Below are 15,550 nucleotides of genomic sequence, written 5' to 3' on the forward strand. Positions count from 1 at the left end.
GCATGATTTTCTAAAAGAACAAACTCTAATACATAAACTAAGAAAAATTGTTCTCCTTTAACTTTCAGATATCTTTTTGTACTTCAATATTTTAGAAGTCCTTAAATAGTGTCAAACTGATGCTACAAAAAACAAAAAAAAGTGAGAGCAGAAAAAATTCAAAAAAAATCTAGAAATTTAATTTTTACATTGGCTTGGGTCCGGGCTCAGAACGGGCCAAAGAACACTAGTGTTAAGTATAAATATATATTAATAAATACTAGGGGTGCATGGCCCGTGGCAGCACGGGCCCAACATGTAGGACGCTTAAGCTGAGGAGTATAAAATTAACTTTATTTGCAAAACTTTCTACTTAATTTTCAGTCTCTGAGTATACGCCATAAGTTGTGAAATGCAAACATACGAATCAAACTTCCTACATATTAATAGCTTGATGCAGTCCCGTGCCAGCATGCTAAGTATAAGATATATGCATTATTTAAATCACATAATTTCGAAAACTATTTACAGGCTATGCTAGTTACTTATTGGAACTGGTATTGTGTTTTTTGTATTTTGCCTCCTTTGCTGCGTTCCTCTTAGCAGCGTTCGGCAAAAAACCTGTACAGTCACGCAATCGTGAAGCAATGATCACTTGTTAGTACTTATTTCTCAAAGGAAAAACAGAAGAAGACAAAGATAGTCCAGGCAAACTATGGTCAAACACAAACAAAATCACAACCAATAGAGAGGGAAACAACAAAACCAATGTTTCATTGAAATAAAACCAATCTTTCATTGAAATCACCAAATCAAAAATCATTTACCCTAGATTTACTTTGTATTTCCTGGTAGTACATCTTTGTTTCTTGCAGGAGTTATTCCCTCTATATTGTAGATATGAAGGAGCAGAGGGCATTCATGTCAACACTGAGTAAGACATTACAAATTAGATCGCTATAAAAAACCCTTTTAGTGACATGCAACATAATATGTGTTATAAGATGCTACAATATCATTGATTCTATCCGTCGAGAACTTCACCATTCTAAAAAAAAATATTACATATTTGAGTGAAGAATGTCAACTTGTTAATTGAAAGCCCTTCCAAGGCTAGCTAGCACTTAGGGCTCGTTTGCTCTGACACCGAGATTATAGTTGAGATGAGTTTATTCCACGTTTGGTTGAGATAAAATCGCGATATACTAATCCCGTGATTAGTTATCCTGAAATTATAGTGTTATTTTATTCCTATGAGAGGGTGAAACAACTAATCCCGGGATAACTAATCCCAGGATAAGTTACCCTGGGATAACTTGTTTCCAACCAAACAACCCCTTAAAGTATAAGAAGCTAATCTTGAAATGTTGCTTTGCAAGTATATTTCAGATGTTGGGAAAGGACTACAAAAGAAAAAACCAACTTTTATTCTGTTGAATTTTTTTCTTAATACAGTAGGCAACAACATGACTTTATAATCTTGAATCCAAACATAGCTTTCACCTAGATTACTCACCTCATAAACTTGTTTATTTAATCCAATGACAAGAGATTTGGTACACACCTTAATTTCTTTCACAGGAACTATGCTACTTCCTCTTGTTCTTTCAATTCTAAATCTGCCTTCAAACATCCCACATAATATTCTCCAAATCTGGTGAGAACTCATCTTTTAGCCGCACAAAGTGTATCTAAAGCATATTTGTCCCATTCAAAACATCATTTTTTTCCTCCTTATTCCCATAAGTCTTCACTGGCAACTAATTTGCTACAATGATCCTCCTACTCTCATGTTACTTAGAGAAGCCCGATCAACACCAGAACAATCATCAAAAATCAGCAGATTGAAACAAGATCTTGACAACATAGTGGCAAAACAGAACCAAAAGAACAGGGAGGAAACATAAAAAACAAAAACTTAGCTATCAAAAATTAAGACTTTTTAAAGATGAAGTTGAGAGCCCTGTATATAAGACCCAGAAACAGAGCAAACTCCAGGGATTCTTCTTGCTGTAATGCCTTAATCTGTCTTCTAGTATCCCCTCAATTTCAATAAACATCTTCTCTCGGTTATCTCAATCAAAGACCTACTGCAGACAATGAAATTGAAAGAGAGAATTAACTGCGAAGAGAAATAATCTAATCAAAAGGTCATCGACCATGTTAAATGTTTAGACTGAATGACCTCTAAAAGAACATTCAGGCGTCATCCGAGGTTGAATACTTGGCCTTTGTTGTAGGTGGCATTTGCTGAAATGTGGAAAGTTTAGAGATATAGCCCAACCTCTCTTCAATAAGTCTTCTTTGAGCACAACCATGAAGCATCATTAACATCAAAATTAAAAAGTTTGATCGCAAAATGATAAACTATGTGAATATTTTACATCAAATATAACTATATCAAATGTGAAAATAAATTATTGGAAAAAGTTGTAAATTCTAATAAAAGTTTAGATGAGACCAGAAACATATTTTACCTCAATTAGCTGTTAAATTGAAGCATTGCCATGGCGTGTGGAAAATGTGCATTTGCTTGAAATAGTTTTCAAATAACTATTTTGCACCATCGAGCCCGCATTTCTAGCTTTATCTGCCCTATGAAATTTTTTAGTGATATTCGGTGCATAGAGTAGAAGAAAATCTTAGAACTTATAAAGAAAATAAATAAAGTGATCAAATAGCCCTAAAACGTATACACTCATGTGAGTTATGTCACTGCTAGAAAAAAACTACACATTCATGAATCATTAAGTCAAACAACTAACAGACATTCACCAATCAAGTTATGGGAACCAGCTCCACACTAACTAAAATGCAGTACAATTACGAAATAAATAGAAGCAACTAAAAGAGCATATTGAACTAAAGCTGAAAACCCAACAAACACACGGAAAAAAAAAAATGTAGAAAGAGGAGAAGAAAAATTGGCAGAAAAGTATACCTAAACTTAGAACACCCAACCGAGAAAAAGAAATCACAAAGATGAAGAGAATTGAAAGACTTTTTTGCAAGGCGAAAATGGGAAAGTATTTATCTGAAAGTGTGAGTAAAGAGGAAACGGTAATTGCTGTGTCTATTGTATTTTAATTTACAGAAAAAAAAAATTGTCTTTTAAATTAAAAGACACATGGAATCACATGCTATTAACACCTATCAATTCTCAAAACAGATTAGAGGACACATAGATTTTCCATTATAAAGGTAGCTTGGCATCTGATACTAAAAGACCATTATACCCTCAACTGAGATTTTATTGCCCTGAAGCTGACATGTTGAAACCCCCTCTTATAAAATATAGAATATTTATGAATTCATACCAAATATTGAACTGACTGACCGAATAGTATGCCTTACATTATGTTTTTAGATGAATGGAGTATAAACTACAACTTACATTGTTCGTTATGCATAGAAAATATTACTAAGTATGCGTACATCGAATTTAAAAAATAAAATATTATAATACACCAAATAATATCCAAAAAAGAAAGTTAATTTTGTTAAACATGAACAATATGGCTAATCAATATACAAACCAACACAATATGCCAATGAAGATTCAAATTTCAATATTATTAACAAATGATTAGATAAAAATAAATCTTTTATAGAACAATAGCTAATCCGGATGAAAACGAATTTTATCTATTAAATTTTTAAAGTTTCACACAAGCAATTAATGAGCTGTTAATTAGAGAAATTTCAATTTTTGGGTGCAATACATGTTTTAATTAAGGTAACTGCAAATGTGGTGTATTCTTTCATTCAAGTTATGCATAGTGACCTGTTTCTTTTAATTGACTTCATGGAAATTCACAATTTCTTAAGCCTTTTAAGAGAAGGTTAAAGTTTTCTAAATTTATCAAAATTGGGTGTGGCACCTAAGAAAATAAAGTAGGAGTAAAAATAAGATATATGAAGAAGCTAGTACATGTCACATCACCTTAAAAAAATTAGCCAAGGGGTTTTGTATTATCAAAAAGGTTTTAAAAGTGTCTTGATATTTTGTAAACACCTTATAGTACATGAAATAATAAAAGACAAATATAGTGATAAATATGGAAAAGACAAACTTTAGTTGGCAACCCTTAGTTGTAGTGTAACCAAGGACTTTAACTAACTCTAACTAAGGACTACAAAAAAGTTACACTGGCCATTATTATATATAGTAATGTTTAATGCTGTAACTTTTAGTTAAGTTATTTTGTCTGCAAGGTTTTTTCTTCAAACTTCTTATATCCAAATTAAAACAAGTATTGAGAAGCAGAAAATAAATGAATTTTTTACTAAACTTATCAATTGTAACTAAAAGAGTAGTTTATTTTTTACAGTTGGAAAAACTCCTAAACAATTAATTTTTCCTTGAAGTTTACTTTTTCTGCTAAAAATTTGGATAAGTATATTTATATCAATATAAATGGCGTTCATATCCGAAAGAAATGAACTTTGATTGTAAATGAACTTAATTAAATGCTTGTACTTTTATCAACTTAACGAAAAGAATACAGAAATTTATTGCAATTATATGTATATTTTCCTTGAGTTTTTTCCTATTTAGAGTATAATCCCATATTATAATTTTCCAGGTTACCAATACTTGATATTTTAGAGTAGCTCATTTGGATACTATATTATAGTACTAAAAATCTGCCCCTCTCTCTCTCTCTCTCTCTCTCATATATATATATATATATATATATATATATATATATATATATATATATATATATATATATATATATATATATATATATATATATTATTTTAAAAGCATGAATATAAACATTGGTTGACCGAAATATCCTTCAAATATTAATCGACTTTTATGCCCTTTTAGTCTAACTTTATCATATTTCTATTTGCTACTTTCATAAATTAAAAATTACACGTTTGAAAATAGAATCTTAAACGAATACTATTTCTGAAATTTGATAACCAATCTAATTAAGCTATCACGTTTAGATAAGGAAATATGACCAGTGGCCTTATTGGGCTTATTTAAATAGTAGTCTCACTTGGACGAAGGAATATTATTGGAATGACTTCCAACTCTAATTTTAGATCTTTCTTGTGAATCGAACATATAAATACTTGCACAAATTAAACTAGGCTACATTCATATTTTTTAAAATAGTGTAAATTTTATGCAACGTCAGTGAATAATTCTTTACATTATCAGGTCATTTAAAAGATATTTGCAGGTAAATATCCTTGAAATGTGAGATTTTAAATTTTGAAAATAAATATGTTATCTACTACAACAGATAAAAATAACCTAATGGTGTAAAAATTACTTATATTATTGTGGAGTAAATCCTAAGATAACATGAAGTACCTGGCATAGTAAATTTCATTTTAATAGTGTCCTCACCAATGTTTATGCAATGTAGGTGATTTTGTAAAAATATACTTAGACGCGGACACTAAAAAAACCACGTGATTTTCTACCATGCGGTAACTTTTTCCTGGTGAGTTGGGTCTGGTTCGTTTAAAAAATGGGTAGACTTATTTTTTTAAAGCCACATAGATATCTTTTTAAACGAACCACATAACCCACTAGAAAAAAATTGTCACGTGGTTTTAAAGGAATAAGTCTATTAAAGAAATGGGTAGACTTCTTTTTTTAAGCCACGTGACATCTTTTAATTAAAAAATTAAGCTAAATAATTTTTAAAAAATAATTCGTCGGTGAAAAGGGTATATTTGCACCATTTGTGTAACGCAAGGGGTATATATGCACAACTTTTTTAATGAGAGGCATATCTGCTATAAATCACAAAGTTGAGGGAAATATTTGCACCTTTTTTCTAAAATAAATATATATAATTACAAATAATATTATCCAATATTTTTCGCTATGCTTGAGATTGTTTGTTTGAGAATAACGTGCAACTCAAATATCTTTTACTATGTTTGAGATTGTTTGAAAATAACGTGCAACTGCACGTTTATAGAAACTAGTATATATAAAGGAGGGAATGAAAAAGCTGATGTGACACCTCTCATAATCCAGAAAAGGTATTTATCTATTTTCTCAGATTTTTGGAGTTTTTCTCCCATTTTAATACAATATTTAATTATTTACACCCAAAAAGTTAAGGTTTTAATTATAGTTCCATAATAAATCAGGGGAGAGAAAACTGAAAGACATCCGTTCAAAATTGACTCTCCAGTTTATCCTAATTTTCTGCCTATTTCCTCTCTCTTTTTTCCCGCCAATTTTGTAAGAAAATTCATAGGTCCTGCCTCTTAACTAGCCAATTTGTAACCTCCTTCTCTTAATGATATTTCTTACCTAACGTATGCTCATTCCTTTTGTTTAACGTCTTAATTAGGGTTTCTTATCTTCCTCTTTTCCTTTGCAGGTAAATCTGTTTTCCTTATTTAATGACGCCTTTCTCTTTTACTCTTCTTCCTCCCACTGGCAAATTCTTCTTTTCACCATCCATATTTTTAATTTTTTCATGTTTTTGGTTAGTTGTAGTACTGAAGTTTGCATTTTTAGTTGTTTGTTGCGCACTAGGTGAATTACACACCTTTTTGTAACGATCCGGTCGGTCATTTTGATAACCAGTGCTCTAGTTTGCGTGTCATCTATTCCAGAAGCTCCGTTATAATTATTTTGACTTACTAGCCACATTTGAAGTCAAACGAATATCATTTGGTCCACTTCGACAGAAGGTTTCACTTTGGAAATTCCGGCATTTAATTATTTGGATAAATTATTTATTTTGGGAAAACGTGCTCTGATTGTCAATCTGAAGATTCCGTTAGATTTGAAATATTAGTTATGATCTGCGAAAATTGACGGGGCTAATTTTAGAGTTCATCTGGTTGATTTTTGACAATTAAGTCTATTAATGTTTAATATGTCTATTTATGGTGAAAAGATAGTCATGGGAAGAAATTGGACCTGGATCCGAGATTTGTTGTTTCAGTTAGCTTTGTTGTGATGTTTATGACTTGTGGGGATGAGTGACTCCATTCCCAAGGTGATCAGATGAAAATCGAAGAAGAAAATCTAATTATGGAATTTTGAAGGCTTAAGTTTGAGGAATTTGATCAAAAGTTGACTTTTGGGTAAACATGTCTGTAATCTAATTCCGCCAGTTCCATTAGGTCCAGAATGTCATTTATAACTTAGTCGAGTCGTAGGTTCGGTTCCCGAGAGGTTCGGGTGTGATTGGGGTGGTTGGTTGAGCAACTAGCTTTTGGTATGATTTGGAGTTGACCACGGCCAACATCGGGTCAAGACGGTTCCATTTGGATGTTTTGTGAGTTCGAGCAGGTTCGTATGATGATTTTGGACTTCTCCACAAATTTTGGTTAGATTCCGATGAGCTTCAGATGTGTTTAGGTTGTATATTGTTTGTTTTTTGTTTCGACGCCGTTTTGAGCAAAAAAGGTACCATACTGAGCAAACAAGCTTAAGTTTTGTTTCGATTGAATCATTAGATCCGTATCGTAATTTTAGAACTGCAACAAGAATCGTCGCGTTTCGCCATCGTATGAGGGAGATATGGGCATTTTACTAAAATTTTGATGTGCTGATTTTCTGGTGTGATTTTTTGCTGAAAATTACGAAATTGCCACTGAGGTCGTCCTTTAAAGTTCTGCCTTCTTCCAAAAATTGAAACCACCATATCTCACTCATTTTAAGGCCAAATGAGGTGATTCAAAAGCCTAACTTGAGTGAAATTTCGAAAGGAATCCATTAGAGTTATCAAAAATGAGCTTTGGGATCGTACTAGCACTAGATATGGGTCGGACAATTGGGCGTTTTGGTTCTTATTATTTGCTTGGGGTTTCTCACAATCTTAGAAGTTCGATTTTGGGAGACTTGAAGAGACTTTTTCAAGAATTATCATTTGGGTAAGAATCCAAACACCTTTTTATGATTATTCCATGGTTTAGTAGGATTTTTCATGCTAAGATTCTTGAATTAAGGGAGTTAAATTAGGGATTTGAAACCCTAGGCTTAAACTTGGTTTTTCTTCAATTAAACATAAATTAGTGGATGAATTTCACTCATTTTTGGTAGTAGGCTTCATAAGTAATGGGTAAACTGATTTTGAACTAAATTTTCTATTTTGCCCTTTGTGGCTCGGATTCCTATTTTTGGAGACTTTTTGGGTTCGGATTTAAAATATGTCAATATGGGTACCATTGGATTCGTATGATTTCCTAGATTAATAATTTGACCTTATTGAACTCAATTTTCTTATGAAATGACCATTTTGCCCCTTGAGGTTGGGAATGGGTTTTTGAACTAACTTTTTGATTCGAAATTCTTCTAAGGCTATTATGGGTATCCTTCGAATTCCCTCATTTTTCCCATTCCACGAGTTAACGATTAGGACTTGATTAGGAATATGGTTATTTGGGTATTTTCTTCTTGATACTAATTTCATATCCGGATATGATTAGACTTTCATTATCACGAGGCACAAAGGAAAGGCAAGACCAAGGTTTGATTGTTGGAGATTTGTTGTTCAGCTTTTCAGGTAGGTTACGGTTTACCTTATGGTGAGACTTCGATTAGCGAAGCCTATGTTTAGATGATATTGTCGGAGAATGTATGTAAACCTTTGGGTATAAAGTTGGGTTGGATATTGCCTTAGGTTAGGCCTTGTTGAATGATTTGGGGACTAGCCACCCCATTGCGTTGTTGACTTATTTTGTTCTATTTACTTATTGGCTCGATTCCACGTCGAGACATTAGATATTGGTGATTAGTGATATATCATGATTATGATATTGCAAAGACCTTACTTGATTTTATATTGAGATGAGAATTGTGATTCCATTGTTGCTTATCGTAGCCTTATTATTGATATTACCTGTTTACCATGTGTGGTACTGTTTGGGATTGAATTGGTTGTTGATATTACATTGCATCGTATCCATACTCATTTCCATGATACATTGATATTGCATTGTTATGGTACTGAGGATGGAAAGTGAGAAGGAAATACTGATGTTATATCCTGTATTTCGTACATTGGGACAATCCGGGTTAACCATGATAAGTTAGGGACAAAGCCATTCCGGGATGCGAAGTCGGGATTTTTGACCTTCGGTTTTGTTTTGAGACATAATGTGCTCATGAATTTGTTGGTATGGAACAATTAGGAAAATTTGGGACCAAAATTGTAGTATTGGAAAGTTGAAAATCATGCAAAAATTGGCCCTTGGCCGTGTGGATTGTTGAATGGTCCCACACATTTTGTGTCCAATTTTAAGTGCTCCAACACACGTGTGGGCCATGGACACATGTATAAGTATTACTAGTATGCAAAAGATGACTACTAGCTCATTCTTCATCATCCAACACTTAGAAAAAAAAAGAGAAACTTGAAGAACAACAACTACACCCATTCGGCCAAGAACCTTGGAAATTCAAGTCCAAAATTAGCCACCCCAAAAAATATTTCCTTGGTGCAAATCCACTAATTGGAGGTCCCTTAGTAACGTGGAAGTGTTGTTTGGGTCATCAAATCATCCGTCTTGTAGATCGCAAACCCTAGCCTATTTGTGAGGTTGAAGAAGAAAGGTAAGATTTAATCTTGTTTTATGTCTTATGAATGGTGTATGCATGTTGTAGTATGCTAAAATGGATGAAAATCATGAAATATGGTATGTGGGAAGTGAGGCCGTGTGTGTAGAGTGTGGCCGTGTAAGTGTGTGTGTTCTGTTGTGTTGTGTTGTGTTGAAGTAGTGAATTAAAGTCTAGTTAGCATGTTTTGATTGTTGTAGTGTGAAGAAAAGAATGAAAATCATCTATATGTGTTTGTATGGTGTTGGCCGAATAGGTCCCCTTTGTGTAGATTGAAAATGAACAAATTGTCGTTATGAATTCTATGTTGGAAATGAGAGTTTAATGACTCAAGATTGATGTTGTAATTGTATGGGCTGATTTGAAGGGTATCAGGCATTTGATGTAATTTGTATATTGATGAGAATAGCATTGTTAGAACGTGAATTGTTGGTGCAAATCATGATTTGGAAATGAGGAGTGTGTTATAGTGAAGTTCTCGGGTTTGGGGTCGTTTTTTTCGGTAAATTGGAGCAATTGTTGGAATGTTGGAAATATTGTATGAATTGTTTAAGATGATCTTGAATGTTGTTGGTATGGGTTCGGGTTAGTAATTGAATGTATAAGCGTTGATGTTGGCTTGAAGGTAAGCCGTTGAATTGAATATTATGAATGTTGTTGAATGATGTAAAAGAGAGTATTTAACGTTAGAATGCTTTCCGGATTGATTATTAATGTTGCTAGGTTGGTTGTTGTTGTTGGTTTGGCCGAGTTAAATTCTCGGGGTTGGTCTATTTACAGGGGAAATGCTGCCCAAATTTCTGTAGAATTAAGTGTAGTTTGGAATTAAATGCCTAAACGTCCATGGCTAATGTTTGGCATATTATGACGTTGTGTAGATCTTGGGGAGTCCGAGACGTAGGTTGATATTAGCTTGAGTTTGGAGTAGCTTGGAGAGCGTTTGAGGTATGTAAAGCTTGGCCCTTCCTTCTTTTGGCATGCCTTAGTCGTAAATAGGCTATGACACGAGCCTCGAGGAAATTCTACTCTCGCGATCCGACCATGTCTGTGATTCTTATTTGTTTCTTAGTCCTAGTATGTTTGATATGATGAAATATTGGCTTTATGTCTTTTGTATGACTAAGTTTCAAAAGTTGCATAAAAGTTTAGTTTTTAAAAGAGTTTTGTTCCTAAATAATTCCGAAAACTACGAAAGTCCGTAACTTTCACAGACAGAACCGGATCGCCTCGATATACTCAAAAATGATTCCATGATGTATGATGATTATGTTTTCCATAGGTGGGCCCGGCTAGGGTCGACACCCGTTCGTGGGTCCCGCGACTTTCCTTATGTACTTCTGACGACTTTTGAAAGAATATGATATGAGTATGATCTCGATTTCAAGTACGATCAGTTTACTTATCTTTTGGGTTTGTAATAATGATTCGGTAATATATGATGACTATGATTTTCGAAGGCGGGCCCGAATTGGGTTGACGCTCGTCCGTTGGTCCCGCGACTTCCTTCTGTATAATTCTGATGGCTTTTGAAAGAATTCCATACGACTATCTTTCCGACCCCCGAATATGATTACTTATTTATCTACGAGTCCGAAACAAGGATTTTTATGTACGTGATTTTGATACGTGACTATGATTTCTCAAGTTCGGTTTTTGATATGTTCCCGAGTGATATTCGAAGAAAAATCTGATTTGACTCGCTCGTTTTGGCTTGTAAATGATGGTTCGTTGTGATTACCATATTAAGTCTTTGAAATTGTTTTAAATCGTATTTGGTCACTCATAACTCGTTCGTGTATTTTGTTGTTACATTTTTCGCCAAGTCCCGGCCCGTTATGTTATTACGCGCACTATGTCGTATTCTCGGGTATGATGTGTCCGGTTCGCCGAGCCCCTTTTTGGCCGGGAACCGTGTATATATTATAGTGTTTTGATGTGTTCTGGGTACGCCGAGCCCCTTTCTACGGGCATGCAGCGTATACGTGCTACGTTATATGTTATACGTATGGATTCCGGAATATGCTCGCTTGGAATCGTAGCCGGTGCGGGCAAAAACCCAATGCGGGGCAAACCCGAATGAGGTAACATTCCACACTGGTTTAGGCCAATCCCACATTGGTTTAGGCCAATCCCACATTGGTTTAGGCCAATCCCACATCGGCTAATGGCATCTCATATGATCGGCTATGATGTGTTACGGTATGTATATGATGATCATCATGTTTGCCTTCTGTACCACATATGTATGATTTGTATGTCAGACGCAAGCGCTTTGGTACTTCCGTTATTGTGTCTACTTTCTCGTACCGTTTCGATCATGACTCGGTTCCATCGTACCTTCGCTTTGCATACTCGGTACATATTTCGCACCGACCCCCTTTCTTCGGGGGCGCGTTTCATGCCCGCAGGCACGACACGCGTTTGGGTGATCCACCGGCGTAGATTTCCATTAGTTCGAGTGCTCCCTTTGTTCGGGAGCCAATATTTTGGGTATATACTCTTCCGATGTATATGATTATGTTTATTCGTGGCACGGCGGGCCCGTCCCGTCATCCGATTCTCGTTGTTCGTATTAGAGGTCTGTAGACATAGATGTGGGTTATGTACAGTTTTGTTCGGACGCGTTGTGTGAGCTGTGTTTGGGCGGCCCATCCGCCGTGGCAGCCTTATCGGCTGCGTGTATGTATGCTTTGATATGTTATGTATATTATGATAGCCTTGCTGTCGTACAGAATATTGGCTTGTATGCGATGGCTTTGGAGCCACGTTTGAAATTCGTAAATGTATGAGTCGTTTGTGTGTCGAATCTGGTTAATGAGCGCGTATGGGTGCCCAGCTCGGGCACTAGTCACGGCCTACGGGGTTGGGTCGTGACAACTGATGCGTTGAAAAACATTGTATATTGAGTCATCTCTGGGCTGTGTGCGGGATGACTGATATGAGGCGTATAGGTGGGAATGAAGTCATCTCTGGGCTGTGTGCGGAGTGACTAGTACATGGACTTCGCGGGTCCCCCATGGGTTGTGCTGCCGAGATGTGATGTTCCATCGGTCAGAGTACATGTATGCGGTGCATATGCATTGCATTCATCATTCATACATTATTCCATTGCATTGTACCTCTTGGTTTTCTGTGATATTGTTGTGATATGATTGTGATATATTGGTTCGGAATGGTCACACTGAGACTTGGCACATTTGGGTTTAGATGCTATAACATAAGTGATGACTTGTTGTGATATGATTGTGATATACTGGTTCGGATCACACTGAGAATTGGCACAGTTGGGTTTAGATGTTATAACATAGGTGATGACTTGTACCGTGGTTATGGATTCGTGTTGACTTGTACCTTGTTGTTTTACGTGTTTATCTTGCTTTGTTGTCTTTATATACGTTAGCTAGTCTTAGTCGGCCTATGATACCTACCGATTTTATTGTTTGTCTTGACCACACTTGTCGCATTCTTTTATGAATGCAGAGTACCGGGTTGGATCTACTTCTACCCCTCGTGGCTGATTATCAAGGTTACTGCCGAGTCTATTCAGGGTGAGCCTGAGGACGTTCGTTGCCCGAAGACTCTTCCTACTACTTATGTCTCACTTTTCATTCTGAGACATGATTTGAGACTACTTATGTATTATTATCACTATTCATACTTGTAGTATTTGGTTTAGATGCTCTTGTACGATCAGACCATATACTGGGATTGGATTTTCATTACTTCGGCACTTTCTTTATATTATTATCGTGAGACTTACGTTATTCTATTTCCTTCAGCTTTACTTATGTTTTATGATTGTTGGGATAAGGGTTCGTCTACCGAAATGGGAAAGGTAGGTTCCCGCACGACTCAGTGAAATTGGGTCGTGACACTTTTATTTGATATGGTTTGTGTTTCTTAATTTTGCACAAGTCACCAGACACGGATACATAAGTGACTCTGGACATTCCGGTGAATCTCCTAAAGGTATAAAATTCAACTGTATGTATCTAAGAATTTAGTTGATTTAATTGTTTCTTATGTCCTGTTTTTCCTTTAAATCGAATGAGAGATTATCATTGAAATTTTCTATTTGATGTAATGAGTTAGTGTAGCGACCCGTTTGGTCGTTATTGCATTTCCGGCCCTTTTGACCTTTTCCCGAGCTTGGTTAGCTCACTTTTGACCCGAGGGGACCGTTAACATGCTTCCAGAGGTGTCTTGACTTGATTCGGGCGACTTTTTGTGAAATATGGGCTTTAAGCAAAAAAAAAAAAAAAATAGACTCAAAGTTGACTTTTGGGTAAACAGACCTTTTTCGAAAATTCGTCAATTCCGAGAGGTCCGGATGGTCATTTAGAACTTGTGTGTATATCTGGTTCGATTCCCAATGCACTCGGATGCATTTTGGGACTTTGGTTGGGAAGTTGGAAATGAGGTATCGGGGGTTGACTCGGTCAACGAGACCTCCGTTAGGAATTTTGAGGCCACGAGTGCGTTCGTAGCGCATTTTTATATATATCTGCATATTTGGTTTGTGTCCGGAAGGCTCCGGAGTGGTTCCGGGTGTCGATTTCAAGTTTGGAAGACATTAGAATTTTTGGCGTCTGATGAGCGCTATGGCGGTAGGGCTGACCGCCATAGCGGTGGGGCCATGGCGGCCTGTTGACTGCCATAGCCGCCGACGGGCAGTGATTGGGGTATTTAATGATATAAAACCTCAAGTCTTTTCATTCATTATTATTCCGAAAGTAGTTCATCTAGGTAGATTTTCTAGAGGTTTCTTGGGGGCAAACTCGTAGAGGTAAACTCATCTATCATCTCTACCTAATTTTGATTCTTTATCTCACCTAGTTATCATTAATCCATGCTAGAATCTTCCTAAAGTTATGAGAACTAAGGATCTTGGATTATCTTCCTCTAATAAACTTGTGAGCATAAAACCTTGATTTGTTAATGAAGTTAGCATGGGTTAGCACGGAATTGATGGGTAATGACTATAGTAACTGGAATCTTCCATCTCTAAAGCTTAATTTGTGAATTAAAGGTTAGGGTTTATACCCAAAATTGGGGGTTTTACTTGAAATTCGAAATTGGTAAATCTATGAGTTAATTTAGTAATTGGTGGTTGGGTTATGATCACCTAGTGCTTAATTTGATATTTTGCTTCCGAATTTCCCATTTTGCCCTTGTGGGCCCGCTTCCCTAATTTCTAGGGTTAGAATTGACCTAGATTGAATAGTAAAAATATTAGTATCATTCTTCATGATTTCTAATCTAGATTTCGATTACGCTTAGACTACTTTGGTTCTGAGGTTCAGCAGAAAGGCAAGGCAAATGAGTGAGTTGTTGGTGTTGCAGTTCGGCCGTCCAGGTAGGTTATGACTTACCTATGGTGAGACTTCGTATAGTGAAACACATATTTAGATTATATTGTCGGAGACAGCATGTGAACCTTCGGGTATGAAGTTGGGTTAGATTTTGCCTTAGGTTGGGCCCTGTTGTGCATTCGGACTGGCCACCCCGTTGTATTATGTTTGATTGTTCTATTGTGTTGGCTTGCAGCCGTGAGTTATTGATAGGTATTGGATTCTGTTTATCGTCTTGATTATGATATTGTTGGATACCCACTGTTGGTATTTGTGATTCAGATATATTGTTGGCATACCCACTGTTGGTATTTGTGGTTCGGATACATTGTTGGCATACCCACTATTGGTATTTGTGACTCGGACATACTGTTGGCGTACCTACTGTTGGTACTTGTGATTCGGTTACATTATTAGCAAACCCACTGTTGGTATTTGTGATTCGGATATATTATTGGCATACCCACTATTGGTATTTGTGGTTCGGATACACTGTTGGCGTACCCACTGTTGGTACTTGTGATTCGGTTATATTATTAGCATACCCACTGTTGGTATTTGTGATTCGGATATATTGTGGCTTACCCATTATTGGTACTTGTGATATTGAGCATGATTATCGATGTTGATCCATGCATTACATGCACTCTTATTTTCATGATAC

At 35.9% G+C, this 15,550-nt stretch overlaps 1 long non-coding RNA gene across 3 annotated transcripts; it reads right to left on the reverse strand.

Moving 5' to 3' along the window:
* Positions 1-227: 227 nt before the first annotated feature.
* LOC132037628 (uncharacterized) lies at positions 228-3,128 on the reverse strand. Of its 3 annotated transcripts, none has more exons than XR_009409936.1 (3): positions 2,921-3,128; positions 2,457-2,569; positions 228-2,278 (listed from the first exon to the last, which is right to left on the reverse strand). It is a non-coding gene; the product is annotated as an uncharacterized LOC132037628 (long non-coding RNA). The 3 variants fall into 3 exon arrangements; XR_009409937.1 differs by having other exon boundaries at positions 2,457-2,574; XR_009409935.1 differs by having other exon boundaries at positions 2,457-3,128.
* Between the last annotated feature and the right edge of the window lie 12,422 nt (positions 3,129-15,550).

The sequence above is a fragment of the Lycium ferocissimum genome, chromosome 11 (assembly GCF_029784015.1).
Source record: "Lycium ferocissimum isolate CSIRO_LF1 chromosome 11, AGI_CSIRO_Lferr_CH_V1, whole genome shotgun sequence".
Lineage (NCBI taxonomy): Eukaryota > Viridiplantae > Streptophyta > Magnoliopsida > Solanales > Solanaceae > Lycium > Lycium ferocissimum.